Raw genomic sequence first — 9,912 nt, 5'->3', positions numbered from 1 at the left:
TGAGTCTGTTCTTTTTCCTATTCATTTGTTCCAATTTTTTAGCTCTTAGGCACTCATTTATAATCTCGTGGCCCAAAGTTACCTCTTCTAAGATTCACTATCCCCAACTTAGGCTTTTAGCCTCAATTTGCACTTTTAAGTTCAAGGAGAGTAGGGTTCAAAAGATGAATAAAATTCAAATGGCTCATGGCTTGTAATGTGGTTGTCAAAGAAAGGTTCAAAGGCTCAAAGTGGGTGACTAGTGATACAATCTATGTATGATTTGGATTTTCAGGCTAAAGTGGATTCCCATGTTCAAAAAAAAGGTTGAAATCATTTCACCAACCATGCATAATCATGATTAGTTTTGAGAGACTAACAGGGCAAGTTCTAAATGACACAAGTAAGCATGAGAATTAAATGACTAAACTCACCACACATTTCATGCAAAATATTCAAGTGGGCTTAATTGAATGTTCTACTAGATACCAAAGGAGCTATTTGTCACACACTACCAACTAAATAATTTGGAGTCACCACAAGAGGAAAGTGTTTTTACAAAACCATTCACGTCCATGCGCTTGATTTTTTACAAAATTTTTGGGACGAAGGGGGATACTTGTTACATATTTTCACCGTGTAAGATTGGTTATTGTTAGAACCAAATCAAGATGTAATCTCATATTTTGGCTCCCATAAAGGAAAAACATATGGATACTCAGACTTCACCAGAGGCATACGGGCAATCCAAAATCTATAATGCCATGGGTACTCAGACTTCCCCCATATCTATAGCTCAAAAACCCAAAAACACAATGATTTTCCCTTAAAAATGTCATAACTCAATCTATCATAGGAAAAGGTTCATCTAGCATCATTATTAAAAAGATAAAATCTAACAATGAACACAAATCAAAGAATGAAAAAAGTGACTAATCCATCAAATGAAGGCACCATCAGGGTGCCCAATACAACAACCCAAAATAAAGATAGCATCATCTAAATTAACATAAGAATATCAAAATAATATAGACCAAATCAAATATCAAATAAAATACAGAGACGGACACCCCAACTAAAACCTTGCACTAACCTTCCTACATATCAATAAAGCATAGTAAGAGTAAAGGGGCTCTATATAACCTCATAAAATATTGGTGTCACTCGTCGTATCCTCATCATCATCTCCAGTCTCAACAACAGTCGGATTCTCATCATCAGACCATGAAGCTGGGATCTTATTATCTGACCCTACTCTCAAGGAAGGAAGTCTATCTCTGGGCTTTAGGACTTTCCATAAGCCCTTCACCTCTTTCCATATTCGAGTGAAAATTTTGTCTATCTTCTTATCACTTTTTCTCATTTTTATCATGAGACTTCCGAAGCTCCTAATATGACTATACCAAAGAATAATAGGCCCTCTCAAGTCTGGAGAAGGCAGCCCCCTTCTCCTTTTGGTCTACCAAAAATTACTCATAGTCAGTTTAAGTAACATAAGAATGGCAGGCGGTAGAAAGCCCTCCTGGACTTGTGGGAAACCAAGACACAAGATCCCTAATTTCTCTTATCTCACTCGAGATATCATCAAATAGCCCTATTATGTATGGCCTACAAGAATTTATGTCATCATCTATCGACTTGCCCAAGATAATTTTCCTCTTTTATTCTATCCAGATGCGTTCTCACCCTGAATCTTAAGAGAGTAAATGGAGGTCTTTGGGTGTACCTAAGTGTCCTCGAGGTATTCCTTAATCCTTACTCTCTTGCATAGCTCCGTGGTCAAGGAAGAAAACATGAGTTGGGAGCCACCTTCGTTTTTGAAATACCTCATGTCTAATAGAACAATATGACCAACATTCAAAGAAATGTTTTCTAGGATGCATGCAACCATCTAAGATCGCGTATCTAGGACATATATCATGTTAGTGCATGGGGAAACTTGGTTACAGATGATATCTAACCAGATGCGAGCCTTGGCAATGAAATCATACAATGATATCCCATATTCATAGCAGCCCACGGGACCTATCTTCCAGGTCATAACTTCTCAACTAGCCAACTCCCTGGTTCACACCTCTTTGCCTCAAATTGTGTCATGCCTGCATCCGATAACCCATATATGTCATTGATTTGCTCGGCCCTAAAGTGAACATTCTTTCGAATTCATATGACTGGGTCAGAGAAAGATACTATACTAATGTTAGCGTAGAACTCCCTCACCCAAAGCTAATTTTTTCGGCATGGATATAGGGTGAAGCATCTCCACTCGGTGACCACCAATCTATCATGACATGCCAGAAGCTTCTCTGGAACCTTTTCCAAACAAATGCCTCGCTCCAGAAGCAGCGTTACCTTGAGCAGGTCTACATAGTACTGGGTTTGGCACTCAAGGGACATAAAGTGAGTTTGGTCATAGTCTACCATGTTTATCTTTGAAAACTTGAAAACAACACCACAACATTAAGCATCAATGTCACCATGTGAAAACTAAGTTATGTGACTTAATTAAGCTAAAGAGATGGTTCCTTGGTGAAATTTGGGCTAAAACTGAGAATTCAGAGTTTTTGTACCTGGCTGCCCCACAACCCTTAGTAACTGCAATCGCGAGACACCCAACCACAATTGTGCTCAGGTGAATGTGATCGTAGTTCCATGATCGCGCTCAGGTGATAGTGATTGTGGTACCTGAGGTTGTTGGCCAAGATCAATTATGTCCTAAAAACTCCCAATTTCTACCTCAAATTGTGGTCATAACCTACAATTTACAGTAGGAACAAGAAATACTATTCCTAAACACTACATTATGCCCTTAAAATGTGGAAAAACTAACAAAGAATTCATTGGCGTATTTTACCAAAAGAATTCATTGGTGCATTTTACTAAACACTTGGTGTGCACATGTTATTCCTATTAATTTTGAACAATTTTGGGTACTCAAGACCTCCCCATCAATGTAAACACCAATAACAATAGATATCACACTAAATAAGCACAATTTAACTCAATATTTAGCATAAACATCACAATTTTAGGCCATTTCCCCTAAACATGCATTCTAAGCCCATAAATTTGCATGCACTTTAGGATGCTCTTAAAACAATCAAAAATAAATGCAATTAAGAGTGATTTGAAAGGGAGTGCAGAGCAAAATGTGGGTGATTATTCATCTTTTAGACTGAATTGACCGTAATGGAGGTTAGATTATCACGATCGTAATGACACGGCTACCACGATCGCGATAGCACAATAATCGCGATCACTCTAATTGAGGCTAGTTTTATTCCCCTATTTTTTTCACTGCTCAACCCACAATTCAACTCCACCATACTTAACCTTACTCAACCTCTTCAACACACCTCATAGAGCCACAATTTCATGGATTAATCATAAACTAAAATGAATTCTGCTCTAAAAATCAAAATTAAAAGGATACGAGCCACTTTCGTAGAATTAATAGGTTGTCTCCCACCTAGAACCTAATTTATCATTGCGACACGACGTTCTTCAATCTTCAAGTTGGATCCTTGAGTGATCCAACACCCATCTCTATGTCTACTACATCAATAACGGATACCACTTGTACATTGATTTGTTGTATTGCACACCCAAAAAGATACTTCATCATTTTGCACCCAAAATTTCATGTCCCCTTACTCTATATCTACAATTGTTCTTCAAATTTCTAGGAAGGTTCTCCCAAGAATAATAAGTATCACTTGATTGATTTCACAATCAAGGACAACAAAGTTTGCTGGAAGAATGAAGCAATTGATCTTCACCAAAATATCAAACAAGACTCCAATCGGTCTCTTAATAGAGAGATCTTCCATCAAGAACCTCATTGTTATAGGGGTAGGGATGCCCAAACCAAGTCTTCGATATATTACATATGGCATTAAATTTTTTCTTGCAGCAAGGTCACACAATGCTTTCTCACTTTTGTGTGTCCCAATGGTGCAAAGGATTGTGAATGCCTCCAAGTCTTCTTTCTTTTCCGCCACAACACTAGTCATGATAGTGCTACAACCATGGGTAACTTCAATGGTCTCACCATCTATAAGGGGTTTCTTGGACATCAATGTCTTCATTAGCTTTTCATATCCTAGAATTTTTTAGATGGATTCTAGCAACGAGATATGGATTGAGATATTGCTAAGCTTGTTGAGGACCTTCTTAAGTTTGGCATTCTCCTCCTCCTTCTTTAGTCTTTGTGGGAATGGAGAAAGGATTTTCATTGGAGGCAAGGGATCATATTGCGGTTCATTTATCTTTTGCTCATCACCCTCAACAACTTTAGGAATTCCCTCCTCATCAACCATCTCTTCAATTTTCATTGGTTCTTTGTCATCCCCTTCTTGAGAATTTGGAGTCTCATGATTTGACTCACTCATATGATTTCTCTTTTTATTTGTTTGATCATTAATAGACTTTTCTTTTACCTCAACCGCATGTACACCAATACCTTTACCGCTTCAGGTGACAATTGCTAAGATATAACATCATTTTTAAGATTTACCACTGTATCACTTGAGAGGCCACCTTTAGGCCTAGCATTAAGTACGGTTGAGATTTGGCCAATTTTGGTCTATAATTGTTTGATTGAGATTGAGTGTGATATAACAATTTGGTTGATTTGATAAAAGTCCCTCTTTAGTTTTTAAACCATCTTGTATGTTCGTTCCACTCTCATCAAGATTCTAGCAAGAACATCTTTGATTTTAAACTTTTTGAGATCCATAGGATTTGATTCCTTGCTCTTCAGTCGGACATGGGGGGAACATATCTAACATACTCCCTTTAGTTATCCCTTGAATTACAATCTCTATCTCTATCATGCTATTCCCTTTCTCGATCACAATCATTTCAACTTTGGTTCTCTTTTTCGATCACGATCATTCCAACTTTGGTTCTCTTTTTCAATTACGATTATTCCAACTTTGGTCTTGATCACGATGGCTCCAAAGGCAAGGTCCTTTGAGAGGCTAGGTGAGCAACCTCTGGATAGTTTTCTAAGTATATTATTTATTCATCCAGGGCCTTTGCTTTATCCTCGTCATACCCTTTATAGACCACTGCCTTAACCGCTTTGTGGGTGTACTCATCACATGCTTTTTAAGGAGTTCTAATTGTGTCATCATCTTAGCCATATTTTCACCCCTGTCTTAGCCATATCCTTTGTGTGCCACCCCATATTCATCTTTTTGATTTGCTCAAGCAAAGTTGAAGACACTCTATATGACAACCTCATAAGTGACCCACCGGCCGCATTATCCATCACGATCTTGTTTAGTTGGTTTAACTCCCTATAGAATATTTGGTGAAGCATCTTCTCCAGTACTTCATGGTTGAAGCATTGCAAAATCTTTTCATTAAATCTCTCCCATACTTTATATAGAGGCTCCCTATTAAGTTGAAGAAAATTTGTAATTTCGTCTCGCAATTGCAACATCTTTGAAAAAAGAAATATTGATCCCAAAAAAGCATCCATAAGCTTGACCCAAGTGTAATGCATCCGGTGGGTAAAGACCTCAACCACAACACCGCTTCACTTGATAAAGAAAATAAGAATAGTCTCAACCTAATGGTCTCTTGTGTGATATGAGCAATGTCAAATGGGGTACATACCTCAACAAAAATTTTCAAATGTAGATTTGGATCTTCGTGCGCTTGACCCCTCGAATAGACCCTTTATTTGTAACATATGTAGCATCACACTCATCACATGAAATACTTTGTTTCTTTATTAGGGGGAGTGCAGATGGCACTAGCACACCCCATTATGAAGATGGTACTTATCATCGAGGTGCCCATCAAATGAGCCCTCATTTCTTTCGTTGTGACTCATGGTGTTGGGATTACTATTAATATCATCTAACAAGACGAAAACAACAAATAATGCAAATAAAAACACTATGGATAAACCTAAAGTTACTAACAACACCACACAAGCAAAAAATTAAGTTTCACTCCCCTTCAATGGTGCTATTTATGATAACGCTCAGCTTACACCATTATTTTGGTACAAGGCGATCATTGTCAATATAATAATCCAACTTTGGTCGGGGTCAAATCTATGAGCAGTGTAATTTAGCTTTTGAGACCTGTGTACATTGAAAGTCACTAGGTGTTGACCCGCAATGTAAACTTAAAGCAAAACATAAACTAAATTTGGGGGTGTGATTTAAAACTTTGCTTAAAAAAAATCTACTTATGACACTAAGTAAGAGCGACAAATTATTGGTAAAATCCAATGAGAGAAAAGCCTTGGGATTATACTATCCTAGAGGTCAATCATGTATGGGTGTTTGAGGGTTAGTCTACTTCTTAGTCAAAGATTTGGGTAGGCTAGATTTTAAATTTTAGTGTTAGCTTTTCAACAAAACACTAAGTTTAACTCATGGATTCTCTTGTATACCTCAAAAGCATGCCAAACTTACCAATCCAAGACCTCAACTTAGCATCACTATTTCTAGGATGATGCCCATCAATCTAGCTATATTGCATACCATCCTTATTTCTAAGATAATACTAAGGAGATAACTAGTATCAAATTGTTGATCACAATTACTCATCACCCACATCCCTCTTTCAAGATGATGTGGGATCCAAGTAAATTGGGGATTTCAAACATAAATCTTAATTCAACCATAGAGTAATAGCAAAACCCAACATCAATAACTAATAATATGGACTAACAATCAACACCCCTACACATTAACACCCTATTCAAGAATAATACCAATATAAATATTTAGCTACTCATAATATTGGATAAAAAAGATATACCCAAGTTAACATTCAATTCTTTCATTGAAAATCAAAGCAAGAGTAAGCCGCACTTCAATATCAAATTACAACTAAAAATCACTTGGAAAATGTAGCAACCATTGTCCTTTTCCCATATTGGAATGTCTTATCAACATTCAAAATTGAAAATTAGTTTTCGGATGTCCTAATTATGCAAGGTTTTCATCTTTTAAGTCTTGGGATTCAGCTGTGCGGATTGACCATTCTGCCCTTGAAGGATTTCTACCCCATTACGATCGTCGTGGGCTGATCGCAATCACCACTCTCAAAATCGCAATGATTACCTTACAATGTCTAAGATTTAACCTGGCTTTGACTGGGTGTGATTGGTACCCTCAGGTTATGATCCGGTAACTGTGGGTCGATCCCTGTTCTTATTTCCAACTTTTGTAATCACGTTGCTCTTTTGCTTCCCTTTTTAGCTTATTTCTCCCTTTTTCCTCTAATTGCCTGTAAACAAGCAAAACATAGGAATTAGTGCATTCAATTGGAGTATTATCCCTATTTACACAATTAAATCTCATCAATGTGCATAAATTTGGATATTAATAAGTGGTAAATTCGCCACTTATTACCCCTCGGTGGTAGCATTGGCTCCCCTTGAATTAGTGTATCTCATCGACTTATCGACCTTTCTTACATACTAAATAACACATACTTCTACCCTCTTTACATCAATAAAAAAGGAAGAATAGCAAGCTAAGGTAACAACAGGACTAACAATAGACAAAACAAGATAAAGTAGTCATAAGCTTAGACCTATATACAAACCAAAACAAATAAAGCAAAAATTGTTCAAGTAGCATAATTAGAGAGCACCGGAAGGAGAAGGTGGTTGTTCAAAATGATGGAATAAATATTCTAGGGTCTGAGCAACAACTTTCTTTAGGTTGTTGAATTGATAGACAATTATGGTGGAGAGAGTATATGTTGTGGCCTAGATTTTTGCAGAAATTTTTGTGGCCTCCTGAATGACTTGATCTAATTTGACCCTAAGTCGTGCAATATCTATTCTAGTTTCCTTTTTGATAATCTTTTATTTTATCAAATTAAAACTGAGTAGTCAATAAAAGATCCTTTAAGCTATCAAGTTTGGAATCAATTTCAATCAATAGAAGATCAACATCCAAGGAGGAGAAACTAGGAGTATGAGGATGTAGAGGAGAGAAACAAAATTTAGGAGAGAATAGGATACCGGCAGAGTAATTTTTGGACTTACAAACCCATGCATCATCAACCAAATTATAACCTGTATTTCCAAATGATGTAGAATTATAGCATTGCCTTACAAATACAAAGGAAACAACACCAACAAACACATTCACAAAATTCAATAAATGAGTGACGATGAGCCCATAAGAGAGACTAGTAGGATCAAGGGATGTTTCAATCATGTAGTTGAGGATAAAAGAGGACAAATTAATCATATACTAAGTAGAAATAAAGAATATGAGCAAGGTGTCTCGTTGATATAGATTAGAGAGAGAATCGTCCCTAGGAAGTAATGTAGTTTCCACAATATAGGCATCACACGAATTTCAAAACACAAGTGCTTAGGACCGAGAGAAAAAAGAAGGGAATCAGATTTTTCTAGAGCATTCGAACATTTTTCTTCCTTAATAGAAACATCAAAGTCAAAGGGACATGGATTTTTAGATAAAGTAGTAAAACTTGAGCAATTTGGTAAGACCCCGCAAAATTCTAAGCTTAATTCAATCCTTTAAAGATTGTTAAGAGGTCCTAGACTTAGAAAAATTTAGCTAAGTATTCATACTTAGAGTTATTTTAGCCTTCACAGTTGGCGATCTTATTTTGCTACCCTTATGACCATTAAATGTCAATCTTTAAGTTGCTTCATGATCATGAATGTCAGTAGGTATTCTCCGACGAGTTTTAAATTTTTTGAACATCGTTTGAAGCATGTTTGGGAGTCCAAACTAGTGTATCAATGCGATCTCAACGTGCCGCATCACCTATTGCGTCGATGAATATTTCCCCTATCTCTCAGTACAATTTCCAGTGAACCAATGCGTACTCGAGGTAGCGCATCATCCATCACGTTGATCCCATTAACGTGGTGCATTGGTCTGTGTATCTCTAGGCCAGTTTTTAGTCATTAAAAATTTGCATCCTCGGGGGTATTTGGATCATTTTCCCACGTCTATCAGCCCCCAAAACATGAGATTTAGCCACTTTAGAGGCAAAATCCATTCACTATTCTCAAAATTGCTAAAGAACAAAACCCTAAGGCTTCTAATTAAAGGTTTAAGATTCAAGAACTCACCATCAACCTTAGTCAATTCAAGTACCAAGATATGTGAAGTGTTCATCCAAGGGTTCCTTCCACCCTTGGAGTCCAAGAAACTCTTTTAAACTTTAAGAGATTGATTTTATGATTTCTATGATTGGGTTTAAGTGTATTTATGCTTATAATGTTAATTGGGTTTCTAATCCATGGTTGATTACAAGATTCATGTGGAATTGATTATCATGTGTGTAGTATCAAGTAAATTTATATTAAAGCCATTGAGTTTGTGAATTTAGGTATTTATGTTATGATGCCTACATGTTGTTTTATTATCATGTGCATAGTTGTGCTCCCCATGTGTTTGTTAAAATGTTCATGTGAACTAAATGGGGAAAAATCATGACATTCTAGTGTAAGTGTAAACTTATGCCTTACAAGTGTTTGATAAAATGTCCCTATGGATAAGTTATGAACAGGTGCACAGTGTTATGCTTTTCAAGTTGTACAGTGTTATGCTTTTCAAGTTTACTCTATGCTTTACTTTTCATGCTATCGAGTCCTGGGGGTATTTAATACCCAAAATTTTAGTTGTTTACCTAGAGCTACAATAGTTAAGAACAGTATCAGTAGTGTTACGAATAGTAGGACTCAGTAATAAATCACAGTCTCAGTTCAGTATTCAGTTCAGAACTTAATAAACTCAGTCAGTTAACCAGATTCAGTAGTACTCTATCAGTTAGTGGAATCCAGAGAACTCAGTTAGATAGTATGATTAGTAACAGTTCAGTCAATCCTAGTATGGACTAGAAATCAGTTCAGTATCTATTCAGTTGGGAGTAGGATTCAGCACCAAGCGAACCCAGCGATGGGGGCATTTC

The 9,912-nt window shown here is 36.8% G+C and overlaps 1 non-coding gene across 1 annotated transcript; it reads left to right on the top strand.

The window, feature by feature from the left end:
- The first annotated feature begins 5,315 nt into the window (after positions 1 to 5,315).
- LOC124897455 lies at positions 5,316 to 5,421 on the top strand. Its single transcript, XR_007054174.1, has one exon. It is a non-coding gene; the product is annotated as a small nucleolar RNA R71 (small nucleolar RNA).
- Positions 5,422 to 9,912: the final 4,491 nt, after the last annotated feature.

Source organism: Capsicum annuum, chromosome 3 (assembly GCF_002878395.1).
Source record: "Capsicum annuum cultivar UCD-10X-F1 chromosome 3, UCD10Xv1.1, whole genome shotgun sequence".
NCBI lineage: Eukaryota > Viridiplantae > Streptophyta > Magnoliopsida > Solanales > Solanaceae > Capsicum > Capsicum annuum.
The sequence above is the reverse complement of the archived record's forward strand: the minus strand, read 5'-3'. Positions and strand labels throughout refer to the sequence as shown.